The sequence below is a fragment of the Lathyrus oleraceus genome, chromosome 6 (genome assembly GCF_024323335.1).
Source record: "Lathyrus oleraceus cultivar Zhongwan6 chromosome 6, CAAS_Psat_ZW6_1.0, whole genome shotgun sequence".
Lineage (NCBI taxonomy): Eukaryota > Viridiplantae > Streptophyta > Magnoliopsida > Fabales > Fabaceae > Lathyrus > Lathyrus oleraceus.
In genome coordinates this window covers 515,240,669-515,258,757 of record NC_066584.1, presented here as the reverse complement: position 1 = coordinate 515,258,757, position 18,089 = coordinate 515,240,669, and the positions used below count along the sequence as shown (strand labels likewise).

At 34.9% G+C, this 18,089-nt stretch overlaps 1 long non-coding RNA gene across 2 annotated transcripts in view; it reads right to left on the bottom strand.

Annotated features, from left to right (window-relative positions):
* Positions 1-203: 203 nt before the first annotated feature.
* The window catches only part of LOC127097541 (uncharacterized), a 48,444-nt gene continuing 30,558 nt past the window's right edge, over positions 204-18,089 (bottom strand). The window contains exon 4 of one of the 2 annotated variants that reach the window (XR_007793073.1): positions 204-870. This is a non-coding gene — a long non-coding RNA (uncharacterized LOC127097541). Of the gene's footprint in view, positions 871-8,786; positions 8,914-18,089 lie in introns of those variants that run through there. The other variant, XR_007793076.1, reaches the window with a different exon arrangement.

Below are 18,089 nucleotides of genomic sequence, written 5' to 3'. Positions count from 1 at the left end.
GTCTGTCAGCTTCGCTAGGCGAGCGCGTAGCGAACAGGCCAGTTTGGGCCATTTTCTGGATTGGGCCATCCGTGAGCTGGGCCTTTGTTTCTTCAAGATCAGTGTTATATATGAGTCGGAATGCCTTGCAAAATGTCTTGAAATATTAATGGGCAAATTTTGGGGTATGACAGTTTCAAAGAAAGAATGCAAGACAATAGTCCCATGGTGATTTACCTCACTTGCGGATCAGTTTCAGTAGCACCATCCATTTCAATGGATGCATCATACCAAGCAAAGAAAAGAGGAGTTACATCAATTATAGTCAAATGTACTATGGGGGTAAGCATGAAAAAAAAACTAAATGAGTAGACGTAGTAACATAATCGGCATTATTGCGTAAAAGTGAGACATAAGCACCACAGAAATCTTGATGTGAAGGGCATAATGAGGTATGCACCGGGGTCCTTACGGATATATCAAGAAGAGGAATGGTCGTCCACATGTGCCTGTATTTGTACACTTAACTAATTGGAATGCATCATGTGAGATGCAATATCTAACTTCCGTCAACTCTTCTCCATGACATACCAATTCAGGTTGGATTTGATGAAACCCGATACGATCACCTACTGCTTGAATTAAATCCTGACGATAGTAATACCGATGTAGCAGGCGATGATCCACGGGTACAATATTAGCTATTTGAAGGGCCTCAAAGAGATGCAGTGATTTGAAAGCATTCATAGCTTCTAGTAGATATGTGATTTGAGTGAAACCAGGGAACGAACACCTTCCGTGCTTCGCCCATTGGTATTCCCAAAAATCATCATTTCGCATGGTATACGAAGGCCACAGCTTCTTCATTTCATTATTCAAAACTTGAGGAAACTACATGAATTGCATAAACATTATTATTACATATATTTAATTGAATATTATTATTACATTACTACTAAAAAATAAAAAATAAAAAAGAGGTTGAATATAGAATCATCATTACCCATAGCACATTCAAATTCATCTCATGCCAAGCTACTAAGCAATTACGTGGTTGAGGTTCCTCGATGGTGGAGGGCCAGAACCCGTGGATAGTGAAGCCCGTTTCAGTAGGACGGACTAGGCAGGTACCACCATTCAAGTGGTGGTGGTAGCAAAAAGTTGGCCCCCATTGTAGACTTAGAGTGAAAAAATCGTACCCATCAACCGAACCAAAAAGCAAAATCACACAAAAAACTAAGCAGAGAGCAGCTGAATCGATCCTCATTGCAGGAGGAGATTGATTGGAGACCCAACTTCCCGCCTGAGTGTTTCACGCTCAAGATAGTTTTTAAGTATATATATATATATATATATATATATATATATATATATATATATATATATATATATATATAATATATATATATATATATATATATATGTTTTATATATAGTTTTTAAATAATCAAAATATTTTTAGATTATATTTTTTAAGTTTATTTATATTCTTTTCTTATTTATTTTTTAAAAAAGAATAATCAAATATTAATAATAAATAAAAATGATAAATATAACCATATGAATAAGAAAAGAATCAAATAATCAAATAGTAATTAAATACTTTTAGAAATAGTAATAATCAATTTTTTTTTAAATGGGAACCCCTAGAGTTAGAAAGTGTATCTAAAAATTTAACCTTTGAAAAAATGAGTGGATGTAATGTAAGGAGAATAAGTGTATCGTTGAGAATTTTGGTTTGTTGGAGATATGGAATGAAAAATAAACTCTTGTGGCGTTATTGACTGACTTTCTTGTTTGGGGAATAGATCAATCGCAAAAGAGAAGTATGTTATGCATTATATATGCGGTGCATATTGTCGCATCTCGAAAAATACAATCATTCACGATGCTAGTTAGAAGTAGTTATAATTAACTTCTATGAAATGATTGGACCAAGCAAATAATGAATCCATGAATGAATGAAGAAACCTCAATGACTATGAAATGATTGGACCAGGCAAATAATGAATCCTTGGACCAACTGATTTTAAATGAACCTCGACACACAAAGGGACCAATGGGTGTAACCTGGACCAGATGATGACCAAGATAGTCAATGGATGAAGTGACAACATGTAATGAGATGTAAGCATGCCTTAGACCAATCATAACAAACCAAGGACTAGGGTTTAAATAGATTAAAGTTCAACAACCAAAGGCCTCAACCACAAGCAATGCATCAATGCTCTAAGCCAACAAGGATGTTCATACCCTTTAAAGCAAGCCACGAGATTCACCAACCTCAAGATCATTGTATTAGGTTTTAATGTAAAATGGACGCCAAAGTGCAACCTCCAAGGCCCTGAGCACCTATCAATTAGGGTTTTGATGATCAAATCAAAAGTCAACCAAACCAGGAACTCAAGTACTAACTACCCCTGATTAGGGTTTCAAATAAAACATAGAGACCCACAAGCAACATCTCAAACCAATGGGCCCACAATGAGGGTTTAGGTAATCAAAACAATGCCCCAAAAGGTCACAAGAGGGATACCTTGATCCCAAAACCATAGAAACCAATGATATGCATGAATGTATATGAAATAAAACATAAGCCAATAAGGTAAAAAAGAAGAGGTTAAGTTTTTAAGTGATGACTCTGTTCGAATCATTTTTTTCCTCGACCATCGTTAATGATTGTATTTTTCAAGATGCGACAATATGCACTACATACATAATGCATAACATACATCTCTTTCACGACTGATTTATTCCCCAAACAAGAAAGTCAGTCAATAACTCCACAAAGGTTTATTTTTCATTTCATATCTCCAACAAACCAAAAATCTCAACGACACACTTATTCTCCTTAAATTAAATCCATTTATTTTTCAAATGTCCCTTAAAACTGCCATGAACATGCTTGGGAATCCTGACTTGGGACACTTAGAAATTTTCTAAGTGTTAGGACAATTGAGTGAATTTGAAACACCACACTTTCAACGACCATAACTTGAGCCATGATTTTCCAAATGCTTCCTTCTTGGTACGTCCTTAAAGCTTGGAGAAAGGAGAAGACATTTTATGTTAAGGTCAATTTGGTTTGGAGTCTTGACCATAGAGAACAATGGCCATAAAAGTAGTTGCTCACTAACACCAAATTTGCCAAAAATAGCAAGTTTCCAAAACCCTAATTTCCAATTTAAGTAACTTTCCATAATTTTTGATTTTTGATGAATCTCTTAACTTTTCTTGATCAATTTACAACCATAGACCAAATTTGACTTAAGGAATACAATTTTGACAAGAGAAATCAAAAATGGACTTTTTAATTTGCTCAGTTGACTTTTCCCCAATTGAATCAAAACATTGGTCATTTGTGCAATTGAACCTCTTATGAATAAAATCATCATGGCCAAGTTTCCAAACATGGATGTTTAAGGGCATATAAAATACCATGAAATCAAGTCTTGCTCAAAATACATAAATAAACTGTTTTTATCACAAACCCTAATTTTAGTCCAAAAAGATAGATATGAGTGAACATCTTCAAAACCTTGATTCCTCTAGAGAAAATGAAGAAATCCTTGAAAAAAGATGTCTTGGATAACATCAAGATGAAAATGATTTAAAAAGTTCATGGCACCCTAGCTCAAGGCCCAAAAGACAAAGAAGTGTGTTCAGCTTCCAATGTCTTATAATTCTCAATCAACTGATGAGGTGATGCACCATTTGAGATGTCTTAGGGCATAAGAAACCCCTTGGTAGCTTGGGCGATTATGTAGTTGAGGATAACTCAACCTCCTTTCGTTTGATTGTCACTTTTCTTCCTTCTAAATCTTCAAGAAGGTCACAAGAGGGATGCCTTAATCCAAAAACCGTAGAAACCAATGATATGCATGAATGTATATGATAATAAAACACAAGCCAATAAGGTAAAAAAGAAGAGGGTAAACTTTTAAGTGGCGACTCTGTTCGATTCATTTTTTTTCCGCGACCATCGTGAATGATTGTATTTTTTAAGATGCGACAATATGCATTGCATACATAATGCATAACATACATCTCTTTCGCGACTGATTTATTCCCCAAACAAGAAAGTCAGTTAATAACTCCACAAAAGTTTGCTTTTCATTCCATATCTCCAACAAACCAAAATTCTCAACGATCGACTTATTCTCCTTACATTACATCCACTCATTTTTCAAAGGTCCATAATGTCCCTTAAAACTGCCATGAACATGCTTGGGAATCCTAACTTGGGACACTTAGAAATTTTCTAAGTGTTAGGACAGTTGAGTGAATTTGCAACACCACACTTTCAACGACCATAACTTGAGCCAAGATGATCCAAATGCTTCAAACTTGGGACCTCCTTAAATCTTGAAGAAAGGAGAACAAATTTCATGTTAAGGTCAATTTGGTTTGGAGTCTTGATCATAGAGAACAATGGCCATAAAAGTAGCTACTCACTAACAACAAACTTGCCAAAAATAGCAAGTTTCCAAAACCCTAATTTCCAATTTAAGTTACTTTCCATAATTCTTGATTTTTAATGAATCTCTTGACTTTTATTGATCAATTATCAACCATGGACCAAATTTGCTTTGTGGAATACAATTTTGACAAGAGAAATCAAAAGTTAACTTTTTAAGCTGCTTAGTTGACTTCTCCCCAATTGAATCAAAACATTGGTCAGTTGTGCAATTGAACTTCTCATGAATAAAATGCATGGCCAGTTTTCCAAATATGGATGTTTAGGGGCACATGGAATACCATGAAATTAAGTCTTGCTCAAAAATCCAAAAATAAATTGTTTTTATCAGAAACCCTAATTTCAGTCTGAAAAGATAAGATATGAGTGCCCATCTTCAAAACCTTGATTCCTCTAGAGAAAGTGGGGAAACTTTTGAAAAAAGATGTTCTGTATAACATCAAGATGAAAATGATTCAAAAATTTCATGGCACCCTATCTCAAGGGCCAAAAGACAAAGAAGTGTGATCATCTTCCAATGTCTCGTAAGTCTCAATCAATTAGTGAGGTGATGGACCATTTGAGATGTGCTAGGCATAAGAAACCCCTTGATAGCTTGGGTGATTATGTAGTTGAGTACGGCTCAACCTCCTTTCGATTGATTTTCACTTTTCTTCCTTATAAATCTTGAAGAAGGTCACAAGAGGGATGCCTTGATCCCCAAACCATAGAACCCAATGATATGCATGAATGTATATGATGATAAAACATAAGCCAATAAGGTAAAAAAGAAGAGGGTAAATTTTTAAGTTGAGACTCTGTTCGAATAATTTTTTTCCGCGACCATCGTGAATGATTGTATTTTTCGAGACGCGACAATATGTAATGTATACATAATGTATAACATACATCTCTTTCGAGACTGATTTATTCCCCAAACAAGAAAGTCAGTCAATAACTCCACAAAAGTTTATTTTTCATTCCATATCTCCAACAAACCAAAAATCTCAATGATACACTTATTATCCTTACATTACATTCACTCATTTTCAAAGGTCCATAATGTCCCTTAAAACTGCCATGAACATGCTTGGGAATCCTGACTTGGGACAGTTAGAAATTTTCTAAATGTTAGGACAATTGAGTGAATTTGAAACACCACACTTCAACGATCATAACTTGAGCCACGATGATCCAAATGCTTCAATATTGGTACATACTTAAATATTGGATAAAGGAGAACAAATTTCATGTCAAGGTCAATTTGGTTTGGAGTCTTGATCATAGAGAACAATGGCCATAAAAGTAGCTACTCACTAACACCAAACTTGCCAAAAATAGAAAATTTCCAATTTAAGTAACTTTCCATAGTTCATGATTTTTGATAAATCTATTGAATTTTCTTGATCAATTATCAACCATGGACAAAATTTAACATGGGGAATACATATTTGACAAGAGAAATCAAAAGTTGACTTTTAATCTGCTCAGTTGACTTCTCCCCAATTGAATCAAAACATTGGTCATTTGTACAATTGAACTTCTTCTGAATAAAATTGATGGCCAATTTTCCAAACATGGATGTTTAGGGGCACATAGAATACCATGAAATCAAGTCTTTCTCAAAATTCCAGAAATAAACTATTTTTATCACAAACCCTAATATTAGTCCAAAAATATAAGATATGAGTGCACATCTTCAAAATTTTGATTCCTCAAGAGAAAGTGGACAGACTCTTGAAAAAAGATGTTTTGTATAACATCAAGATGAAAATGATTCAAAAAGTTCATGGCACCCTGTTGCATCTCGAAAAATACGATTCCTCGCGATGGTCGCGGAAAATATTTATGTTCGAACAGAGTCGCCACCGAACTTTATTTATCCCAATAAAGGGATAGGGAAATATCGATAAAACCTTTAGGAAATAGAATAATGGTCGTCGCAACCATATTCGGGTTCGGGAGTGGATTACGTAAGGGGAAGGTATTAACACCCCTTACGTCCGTTGTACTCAACGGGAACCTTTTAGTTCTGATGTGCGTTTCGAGTGTTAATTTATGTTTGTTTGTTATCTTTGGGTTATAAAATGTTAGAAATAGAAATGGATGAGAACCTCAGAAAGGAGAAAGGGGAGGTTTTTTATTAGTGTGCTCGCGAAGATACAACAATCTCCTGCCTACGTATCCTTAAATAAGGAAAATCAGAGCATTCGTAGTTCGGGGACTACGGTTGGTTGGTGTTTTTTATGAACAACTGTGTAGATCGCGTTCTAAAGGATAAACGCTGGCTTGTCTACTCTCGGCAGAGGCTTAAGCACTAGTTTATTATGCGTATTAGAAAGGATTAACAGTGTTCTTTCTGCAGGAGCTTTGGTCATGCGGAGGGTGACAAGTTGGTTTGATATGTTTGATGTTTTGTTTGATTGATTGTGTTGAGATATTTTGGTTGGATGACGATTACTCGGATAGTCGAGTAAGACAACTCGTATCCTAACAGTAGGGAAAAGGAATAGAAGACTCTAAACCACTCTCTATTTCATCTGAGTATTTATGAAAACAAGGTCATATATGGTTGATGTACTTTAGAATAAACGACAAGTGCTCGAATGGCTGAGTAAGACAACTCATATCCAAGCATTTGAGAAGAGGAATTGAAAACTCAAGACCATCTCCTTTTTCGTACAGTTTGTTATGAAAATAATTCGATTAAGTTGGCGGAAGAATGACAATTGTTCGACTGACCGAGTAAGAGAACTCGTATTCAAACAATTGGGGAGAGAAGTTGAAAACTCAAAGTCATCTCCCTTTTCATTTCATTATTATGAAAATAATTTGATTTAATCTGGGTTTAGAAGTTTGTAAAGAAATGACGAGTGTTTAACTGACCGAGTAAGAAAACTCGTATTCAAACAATCGAGGGGAGGAGTTAAAGGCTTAAAACCATCCCCATTTCATTTTTATACATTGTAAGAACGTTTGATTTAATTTATGCTTAAGTGAATTAGAAATGACGATTATTCGACTAACCGAGTAAGAGAACTTGTTTTCAAATAATCGAGGAGAGAAATTGAAGACTCAAAATCATCTCCCTTTTCGTTTCTTATTATAAAATGATTTGATTTGAATTTTAAAAAAAAATGGTGTTGGACCAAAATAGTTAGATTATTTTTAGGATAATAGGATATAGAATGAATCAATTGCTAACATTACTAAATTGTATAGCATGATAACTAAACATGTTTTATATTTGTTTTACAAATTGTGACAATCCCAATTGCACCTATACTCCACCATATATCAGTATATTAACAACAATAGAATGATACTTTTATAAATTAAGCTTATCACTCTAGACTCATATTAGCTCAATTGAATTTCAAACCATACAACTACAGTAGATGCAGCATATTTTACTCTTCAAATTGAAAATCAATTAATAATGAAAATGATATTTATCATCAACTAGAGCCCAAGAAATTGAAGGCTTAGAGATTAATAGTTATTACTTAGCACTTTACTTTGTGGATTCAATAGTTAAAACTTTGAGTCAAACTATATTAACTTCTAAAATTATCATCCCATTAAATCCAAAACATTCCAGCATTGTAATATCAACAAAACTCATTACTCCACATATACATTTCATTAAAATAAAATTCAAGTAGTGTGGAATAAAATTCAACTTTGAAAAAAACTCATAATAATATGTCAAGAAAAATTCATTCAACTCTATGTTTTCAAGAGTGTATGGATTTATGAACTTAGATGTTGAAGCATAAAAAAATGTCAATAATTTTAAGGCTTGTTTTTGTGATATTCAAACAGCAAAATAATAGTAATAATTTATTGACAAGATATGGAACTTGAATTGTAAATCTAATGTTAATCTGTCATAGGTTGTATATCCATAAAAATTATAACAGCAAAACAATAGTAATTTTAAGGCTTGTTTTTGTGATATTCAAATAGCAAAACAATAGTAATAATTTATTCACAAGATATGGAACTTGAATTGTAAATCTAATATTAATCTGTCATAGGTTGTATATCTATAAAAAATTATAACAGCAAAACAATAGTAATTTTAAGGCTTCATTTTGTGATATTCAAACAGCAAAACAATAGTAATAATTTATTCACAAGATATGGAACTTGAATTGTAAATCTAATGTTAATTTGTCATAGGTTGTATATCTATAAAAATTATAACAGCAAAACAATAGTAATTTTAAGGCTTGTTTTTGTGATATTCAAACAGCAAAACAATAGTAATAATTTATTCACAAGATATGGAACTTGAATTGTAAATCTAATGTTAATCTGTCATAGGTTGTATATCCATAAAAATTATAACCACAATGCAGTAGCAGCACGAATCGTTATATATTTACATTGAAATCAATCCGGCACACCGCATAATAAGATATCTTTCAAGCAACCCAACCCAAACAGCTAGTACTAAAGAGCATAACATAAACCTGATACAAAACAAATATCATTATAATAGAAGTTGATGTCTACCAAAGCACACCAGGATTAACAAACATTCTACCGGAACAAAACACGAAAAATGAATACGAAATCCCAGAGCACACACTAAGACAAGAAAAAACACCATATATTTGCCTAGCCGCAATTTATTTTGCACAACCATGAAATCGACTCAAAAACATGAACAACCAAGCATTATTTCTTTTACTGGATTCAACATTGAGTTATCATCACCATCGTGAAATCCATATACCACATCAGAATTTGCTTATAGTAATCGCAGAATGTTCATCATTATAAATCTTATAAAATAAATTACCGTAAAACAACGAAGACTTAGATTAACCCACGTCGGAGCAGAAACATTGTGCGATACCCAAATGGTCTCGTCTAAATCATAGAGACGCTAGCGGATTCTGGGAAATCAACAACACAACGTTGAGACGGGATCCGACGGACACAAAATTCCTATGCGGTGAAGCTTTGAAATCCAGTGGCTGAAGATGAACGGCGGAGCAAAGGAGAGTTGAGAGTAGTGAATCAGGATAAGGTTGTGGTTAATGAGAGGTTTGCGGACGATGATGGAGGAAGGACGGGTTTGGCCGGCGCGGTTTGGGTGTGGATTCGCCGACGAATGTTGATGTTGATGATGGATTTAGGGTTTGGTCGTGCGGTGGTGTCGAAGGGTTTTGATGGTGGAGATTTATGAGGGTTTCGTGGTGGTAGATCGGAGAGAAAAAGGGTCGCTCGCCGGAGAGAGATGAAAACGAATGAGCTTTTTTAATTTCTTTTCTTTTCATGAGTGAAAGGGTGAGGGAGCAAAGTGGTTTTTACGGTGGGTTTGAGCGTGAGGTGGATGGTGTGAGCGGTGGTGGAAAGAGAGCGACGTGAGGTTGTTTGAAGTTTGTGGGAAAGAAGAAGAAGTTTTTTTTATTAATTCTTCTCTTTTCTTTCAGAGTGTGTAGTTGAATAGTGAGAGAAGAGAGGTAGTAATTTTGTTGAGAGAAACGTGTGTGAGCCGTGTGGAGATAGAAGAGGGACTTTTGAGGTGATTCTCAGCAGAGAGAAATGAATAGAATAGTGAGGTGAGTGCCTTTAATGAGAGAGGAAACGTGTAAGGAGTGGAAACGTGTGGGAGATAGGAAACGTGAGGGAGAGTGATGAGAGAGACATGAGCTATAAAGATAGGAATCCAATGTTAAAATATTTATTAAAAATTCCTAAACGATGATTTTATTTAAATAATAATAATAATAAAACAAACTTTAATTTTAATACTAGAACAAAGAAATAAAAGGATCGATTATAAATAGGAGTCGGATGAAAATTTGCTCGAAAAATTAAATCAGACACATTAAAATGATTAGCACAAAATATACTTATTGAAAAAATACATTGTTTCTTCAAATGTTGAAATAAATTTTCACCGGTTAAAAGGCTCAGGCGGGCCAAAATGCAACTGAAGCAGCCGCTGAAAAATACAACGAGCACACCAGGTTAAACTACGTGAATCGTAGATTAATAATACTGGCGTCTGCAATTTTAATTTCGAAACTTTTTATCTGCTGATTTTGTCCGTACTTGAGAAAAGATTCAACCGATTTGTCTGTATTTTTAATAAGTTTATCCTGACTGATATTTCAGGTATTATTAATGATAAAATGCATATTATGCTGTACATATGTTGTAAACTAAAAATTAAATTGAATTTATGAAAATTTAAAATGCCCGGACAAAATTGGGGTATGACAGCTGCCCCTATTTCATTATCTTGAACTAGAAGGTAAGAACGACAACAGTCTTCATACATTTGTAGTGGAAGGTAATTAAATACGAAAAGACCCAAATTTTGTCCTTTGAAATGCAAGGAAGAAAGTATAGGAAGAAAATGCAGTGAGAAATAGTGAGAGACATTATCCTAAAGTAAAATGGAACAACCAGACTTTCTGGGAGTTGTCAGAACAGTATCTTGGACGTCATGGTCGAGATATGTTAGTAATAGAATGACATCCCTAGCTAAATCTCAAGAGTTTTCCAGGATGCTAGAGCAGTATAAAGAAAATCTGGCATGAGACTCTTCATATTGATGAAGCAGCATCTCAACAGTAAAAGTGGGATTCTCTGTATCGAGTCGAAGCAGCATCTTATATGATAGAATTAAAAGATTCCAGCAAGGGAAGAATACTTTAATTGAATCTAAGACTCTCCGAGGATATTAGAGCAGTATCTCTAAAAAGAATCTGAAATGAGACTCTTCATATTGATGAAGCAGCATCTCAACAGTAAAAGTGAGATTCTCTGTATCGAGTCGAAACAACATCTTATATGATAGAATTAAGATGTTCCAGCAAGGGAAAGATACCTTAATTGAATCTAAGACTCTCCGAGGATATTAGAGCAGTATCTCTAAAAAAAATATGATATGAGACTCTTCATATTGATGAAGCAGTATCTCAACAGTAAAAGTGAGATTCTCAGTATCGAGTCGAAGCAGCATCTTATATGATAGAATTAAGATATTCCAGCAAGGGAAAAAATACCTTAATTGAATCTAAGACTCTCCGAGGATATTAGAGCAGTATCTCTAAAAAAAGGCTGAAATGAGACTCTTCATATTGATGAAGCAGCATCTCAAACAATAAAAATGAGATTCCATGTATCGAGTCGAAGCAGCATCTTATATGACACAATTAAGATATTCCAAACAAGGGAATGATACCTTAATTGAATCTAAGACTCTCCGAGGATATTAGAGCAGTATCTCTAAAAAATATATGAAATGAGACTCTTCATATTGATGAAGCAGTATCTCAAACAGTAAAAGTGAGATTCTCTGTATCGGGTCGAAACAACATCTTATATGATAGAATTAAGATATTCCGAACAAGGGAATGATACCTTAATTGAATCTAAGACTCTTCGAGGATAGTTAGAGGAAAAAAAATCTGAAATGAGACTCTTCATATTGATGAAGCAGCATCTCAACAGTAAAAGTGAGATTCTCTGTATCGAGTCGAAACAGCATCTTATATGATAGAATTAAGATGTTCCAGCAAGGGAAATATACCTTAATTGAATCTAAGACTCTCTGAGGATATTAGAGCAGTATCTCTAAAACAAATCTGAAATGAGACTCTTCATATTGATGAAGCAGCATCTCAACAGTAAAAGTGAGATTCTCCGTATCGAGTCGAAGCAGCATCTTATATGATAGAATTAAGATATTCCAACAAGGGAAAAAAATACCTTAATTGAATCTAAGACTCTCCGAGGATATTAGAGCAGTACCTCTAAAAAATCTGAAATGATACTCTTCATATTGATGAAGCAGCATCTCAACCAGAAAAAAGTGAGATTCTCTGTATCGAGTCGAAGCAGCATCTTATATGATAGAATTAAGATATTCCAACAAGGGAAAGATACCTTAATTGAATCTAAGACTCTCCGAGGATATTAGAGCAGTATCTCAAACAGAGAAATGAGATTCTCCAGATAAATGAAGCAGTATCTCGAATATTCGTCTGTTGGGGGAAATATTTAAGAAAGGACTCCTTTTGAGGGAGATTTACTAGAAATGCTCTGCAGGGGAAAAAGCTCATAAGCGACTTTTTAGGGTAACCTCTGCTTGAGGAGCAATGACTGTAAAGAAAAATGCTGGGAATATCATTATTAATCGTAAAGTCGAAAAAATGATTTACTGAGATATAATCCCACGAGCATATGCAGGGTAATAACTTCATTTGGAATGAGGAATGTCCAAGATATACATGAATGACCTTGGATCCTGACATTTTACTTTTGATTTTTGTATGATGTCCTACTTTAGGTGGGAATACCATGCATGGGATGGTGCATGAGATGCATGCAAGTATGCAATTGCTGGGGTTATTTAGGATGTGCATGTAGGAATGCGAATGATTTTTGTTTTGTTAAAATTCCCATTTTGTGGGAGTGTTATGCATGAGTATGTTGATGATTGATATGACTGTGTTTTTTTGAATTTTCTGTTTTTGTAGGAAAACCATGTATGGATGATTCATGTGATGCATGTGGGAATGCAATTGGATATATGGATGTTTTTGTAGGGTTTTATTCTTGACTGCCAATGAGGTTGGACTTTAAATGGGAACTGCCAGATGAGAACTGGTGAAGGAGATTGAACTGCCAGATAAGGACAACACTTGAAGGATATGTTACCAGACGCGAACTGGTGAAAATAATTGAAATGTCAGATGGGACTGAATTTGTTTTTGTTTGTCAGACGGGAACTGACTTTTTTTAAAATAGGTTACCAGACGAGAACTGGTGAAAATAATTGACTACCAGAAGAGAACTGGTATCGAAATAGGTGACCTACCAGACGAGAACTGGTATTAAGAGATAATTTACCAGACGAGAACTGGTATTTGGCAAATGATTTGTCATGCAAGAACTGATTTTTGATATAGTTCGCCAGACGAGAACTGGACTTTGGAAATAAATCGCCAGACGAGAACTGGACTTTGGAAATAAATTTCCAGACGGGAACTGGGCTTTGAAATGAATTGCCAGATGGGAATTGGGTTTTGAAATAAATTGCCAGACGGGAACTGGGCTTTTGAAAAAGGTTGCCAGATGGGAACTGGGCTTTGAAATAAATTGCCTGACGGGAACGAACATCTTTCGTGCTTCGCCCACGGGTACAATATTAGCTATTTGAAGGGCCTCAAAGAGATGCAATGATTTGAAAGCATTCATAGCTTCTAGTAGATATGTGATTTCAGTGAAACCAGGGAACGAACATCTTTCGTGCTTCGCCCATTGGTATTCCCAAAAATCATCATTTCGCATGGTATAAGAAAGCCACAGCTTCTTCATTTCATTATTCAAAACTGGAGGAAACTACATTGAATTGCATAAACATTATTATTACATATATTTAATTGAATATTATTATTACATTACTACTAAACAATAAAAAATAAAAAAGAGCCTGAATATAAAATCATCATTACCCATAGCACATTCAAATTCATCTCATGCCAAGCTACTAGCAATTACGTGGTTGAGGTTCCTCGATGGTGAAGAGCCAGAACCCGTGGATAATGAAGCCCGTTTCAGTAGGACGGACTAGGCAGGTACCACCATTCAAGTGGTGGTGGTAGCAAAAAGTTGGCCCCCATTGTAGACTTGGAGTGAAAAAATCGTACCCATCAACCGAACCAAAAAGCAAATTCACACAAAAAACTAAGCAGAGAGCAGCTGAATCGATCCTCATTGCAGGAGGAGATTGATTGGAGACCCAACTTCCCGCCTGAGTGTTTCACGCTCAAGATAGTTTTTGAATATATATATATATATATATATATATATATATATTATATATATATATATATATATATAGTTTTTAAATAATCAAAATATTTTTAGATTATATTTTTTTAAGTTATATTATATTCTTTTCTTATTTATTTTTTTAAAAAAGAATAATCAAATAGTAATAATAAATAAAAATGATAAATATAACCATATGAATAAGAAAAGAATCAAATAATCAAATAGTAATTAAATACTTTTAGAAATAGTAATAATTAATTTTTTTTTAAATGGGAACCCCTAGAGTTAGAAAGTGTATCTAAAAATTTAACCTTTGAAAAAATGAGTGCATGTAATGTAAGGAGAATAAGTGTATCGTTGAGAATTTTGGTTTGTTGGAGATATGGAATGAAAAATAAACTCTTGTGGCGTTATTGACTGACTTTCTTGTTTGGGGAATAGATCAATCGCAAAAGAGAAGTATGTTATGCATTATATATGCGGTGCATATTGTCGCATCTCGAAAAATACAATCATTCACGATGCTAGTTAGAAGTAGTTATAATTAACTTCTATGAAATGATTGGACCAAGCAAATAATGAATCCATGAATGAATGGAGAAACCTCAATGACTATGAAATGATTGGACCAGGCAAATAATGAATCCTTGGACCAACTGATTTTAAATGAACCTCGACACACAAAGGGACCAATGGGTGTAACCTGGACCAGATGATGACCAAGATAGTCAATGGATGAAGTGACAACATGTAATGAGATGTAAGCATGCCTTACACCAATCATAACAAACCAAGGACTAGGGTTTAGATAGATTAAAGTTCAACAACCAAAGGCCTCAACCACAAGCAATGCATCAATGCTCTAAGCCAACAAGGATGTTCATACCCTTTAAAGCAAGCCACGAGATTCACCAACCTCAAGATCATTGTATTAGGTTTTAATGTAAAATGGACGCCAAAGTGCAACCTCCAAGGCCCTGAGCACCTATCAATTAGGGTTTTGATGATCAAATCAAAAGTCAACCAAACCAGGAACTTAAGTACTAACTACCCCTGATTAGGGTTTCAAATAAAACATAGAGACCCACAAGCAACATCTCAAACCAATGGGCCCACAATGAGGGTTTAGGTAATCAAAACAATGCCCCAAAAGGTCAATCACAAAGTCCCATAATAGCACAGTAAAAAGTTAGAGTTTTTATGTCCAGATGAATGTCAAGATGTGATCTCCTTGAACTTAATCTCCCCGAGATCAAGAAATTAGGTTTTACCCCAAATGATTCCATATGATGATCCCTACCACACTTCTAGGGCTTGAACCACCAGTAAACCCTAACTTTGCAAGTCGTAAGTCTTGAATCTATGATACTTGTTAGCAGGTGTTGATGATGAATGAATGATGCACATGAATGAGACATGAACGAGTATAGATGGATCTCAAGTTATAAATTAGATGAAAAGCAAAAAATATAGAGGGGGAATTTTTTGGTACAATAGTAACGTGTTCTTCAACCCACATTCATTCACCAAGTCTCTTGTTGTTTTGAATGTTTTCAATATTCTTCTTTAAATAGATGCTGAGAATATATCCGTTGAAGATTGACACTACCCGTGGTACAAGTAGTCGTTGAAGGTCTTTCGCGACCATTATGAATGATTGTATTTTTTGAGATGCGACAATATGCACTGCATACATAATGCATAACATACTTCTCTTTCGCGATTGATCTATTCCCCAAACAAGAAAGTCAGTCAATAACGCCACAAGAGTTTATTTTTCATTCCATATCTCCAACAAACCAAAATTCTCAACGATACACTTATTCTCCTTACATTACATCCACTCATTTTTCAAAGGTCAAATTTTTAGATACACCTTCTAACTCTAGGGGTTCCCATTTAAAAAATAATTGATTATTACTATTTCTAAAAGTATTTAATTACTATTTGATTCTTTTCTTATTCATATTGTTATATTTATCATTTTTATTTATTATTACTATTTGATTATTCTTTTTAAAAAAAGGAATAAGAAAAGAATATAAATAAACTTAAAAAAATATTTTGATTATTTAAAAATCATATATAAAACATTATATATATATATTCAAAAAACTATCTTGAGCGTGAAGCACTCACGCGGGAAGTTGGGTCTCCGATCAATCTCCTCCTGCAATGAGGATCGATTCAGCGCTCTCTGCTTAGTTTTTTGTGTGATTTTGCTTTGGTTGATGGGTACGATTTTTTCACTCTAAGTCTACAATTGGGGCCAACTTTTTGCTACCACCACCATTTTAATGGTGGTACCTGCCTAGTCCATCCTACTAAAACGGGCTTCACTATCCACGGGTTCTGGCCCTTCACCATCGAGGAACCTCAACCACGTAATTGCTTAGTAGCTTGGCATGGGATGAATTTGAATGTGCTATGGGTAATGATGATTCTATATTCAACCTCTTTTTTATTTTTTAGTAGTAATGTAATAATAATATTCAATTCAATGTATGTAATAATAATATTTATGCAATTCAATGTAGCTTCTTCAAGTTTTGACTAATGAAATGAAGAAGTTGTGGCCTTCGTATACCATGCGAAATGATGATTTTTGGGAATACCAATGGGCGAAGCACGAAAGGTGTTCGTTCCCTGGTTTCACTCAAATCACATATCTACGAAAAGTTATGAATGCTTTCGAATCATTGCATCTCTTTGAGGCCCTTTAGATAGCTAATATTGTACCCGTGGATCATCGTCTACCGCATCGATATTACTATCGTAAGGATTTAATTCAAGCAGTAGGTGATCGTATCGGGTTTCATCAAATCCAACCTGAATTGGTATGTCATGGAGAAGAGTTGACGGAAGTTAGATATTGCATCTCACATGATGCATTCCAATTAGTTAACTGTACAAATATAGGCACATGTGGACGACGATTCCTCTTCTTGATATATCCGCAAGGACCCCGGGGCATACCTGATTATGCCCTTCACATCAAGATTTCTGTGGTGCTTATGTCTCACTTTTAGGCAATTATGTTAATACATCTACTCATTTAGTTTTTTTTTCATGCTTACCCCCATAGTACATTTGACTATAATTGATGTAACTCCTCTTTTCTTTGCTTGGTATGGTGCAACCATTGAAATGGATGGTGCTACTAAAACTGATCCGCAAGTGAGGTAAATCACTATGGGACTATTGTCTTGCATTCTTTCTTTGAAACTTACTGTGAAGTGCTTAGTAAAAACATGAAATGATTGACTTGTTAGTTAGTGACGGAGGAGATTGCAACTTTTTTTTTTTTCGTTTTTGCTTGTTTTGAATGTCTTTATTTTTTATGCTTTCTTTTTTATAGTTATTGCTTAAGGGTTTCAAAACATGTGCTGGAAGAGCAAAATTAGTAACTCATTTAGGTATATGATTTATAGTTTGTTGTAGTATGTGAGTTAAGTTTTAGTTGATTTGATTGGTTAGGGCCCCTAGGGTGACTGTTGTAGGGCCCTAGGGTGACTGTTGGAGGATGGAGCTCCGTCCTCTTCAGATTTTGGGTAAGCGTCAACTACTGCAACAGGGGAATAGCCACACACACAGAGTTCCTTGTCAGGTGGGATGGAGTACCCTACAGTGAAGCTACATGGGCATGGGAACCAGAGGACACCCTCAAGACATTATATCTTCATCTCAACCTTGAGGACAAGGTTGTCCGGGGAGAGTTGGGTAATGATACACACTTGGGCCAGAAAATGAAAGGCATGTATGACACAAGTGATATTGGGCATTCTAAAATAACTAAGGGAACCCATAGAGTGAGAAAGAGGCCAGCGTAGTGGAATGACTGCGAGAC